We start from the raw sequence: 609 nt of genomic DNA on the forward strand, positions 1-609 counted from the left end.
ATTGGATGGGAGGAAGGGAGTACATGGACAGACTGGGACTAAATGTTTTAATTGGACGAGGAAAGAGGAGGAATTTCCAGGGACGTAAACTGTTACTAGTCTGTCCCCTTCATTGGAGATGGATGTGAACAACCGGACGATCCAATCCCAATCGGCAGATTGAGAATTGGAGTGGACAGGAGGGGGAGTTGGGAGTTGATCAAAAGAAGGAGGGGGAATTGGGAGTTGATCGAGAAGGGAAGGAGAGGGAAGGAATCGTTCCTCCAAGGGCGGGGGAGAGTAATCGAGGATCTCGAGTACCCCAGGGTCGAGGACTGGAGGGATGGACAAGTCGAGTGGTTGTGTGGGTGTTAGTGTGGGCGAGTATGAAACTGGTGTGCAGGTGATCAGGTTTCCGGCCGGTGGTGGTGCTACCGGAGGTGTTGGCACCCGGGAAGTGCGATTGCGACCGGTTCCGGGGCGACAATCACCGTAGGACGGCAGATCTGTTCTATCGGCGCCGGACGGTTTCGCGAACTCCGGCGGACATAGGGAGTTCGTCCCCGTTTGCTTTTGTAAAGTGAGACCGCACTATAATTAAGTGAATCGTTAGAATATTTATATATATAT

The sequence above is a fragment of the Trachymyrmex cornetzi genome, unplaced genomic scaffold, assembly GCF_001594075.2.
Source record: "Trachymyrmex cornetzi isolate Tcor2-1 unplaced genomic scaffold, Tcor1.1 scaffold461, whole genome shotgun sequence".
Taxonomy (NCBI): domain Eukaryota; kingdom Metazoa; phylum Arthropoda; class Insecta; order Hymenoptera; family Formicidae; genus Trachymyrmex; species Trachymyrmex cornetzi.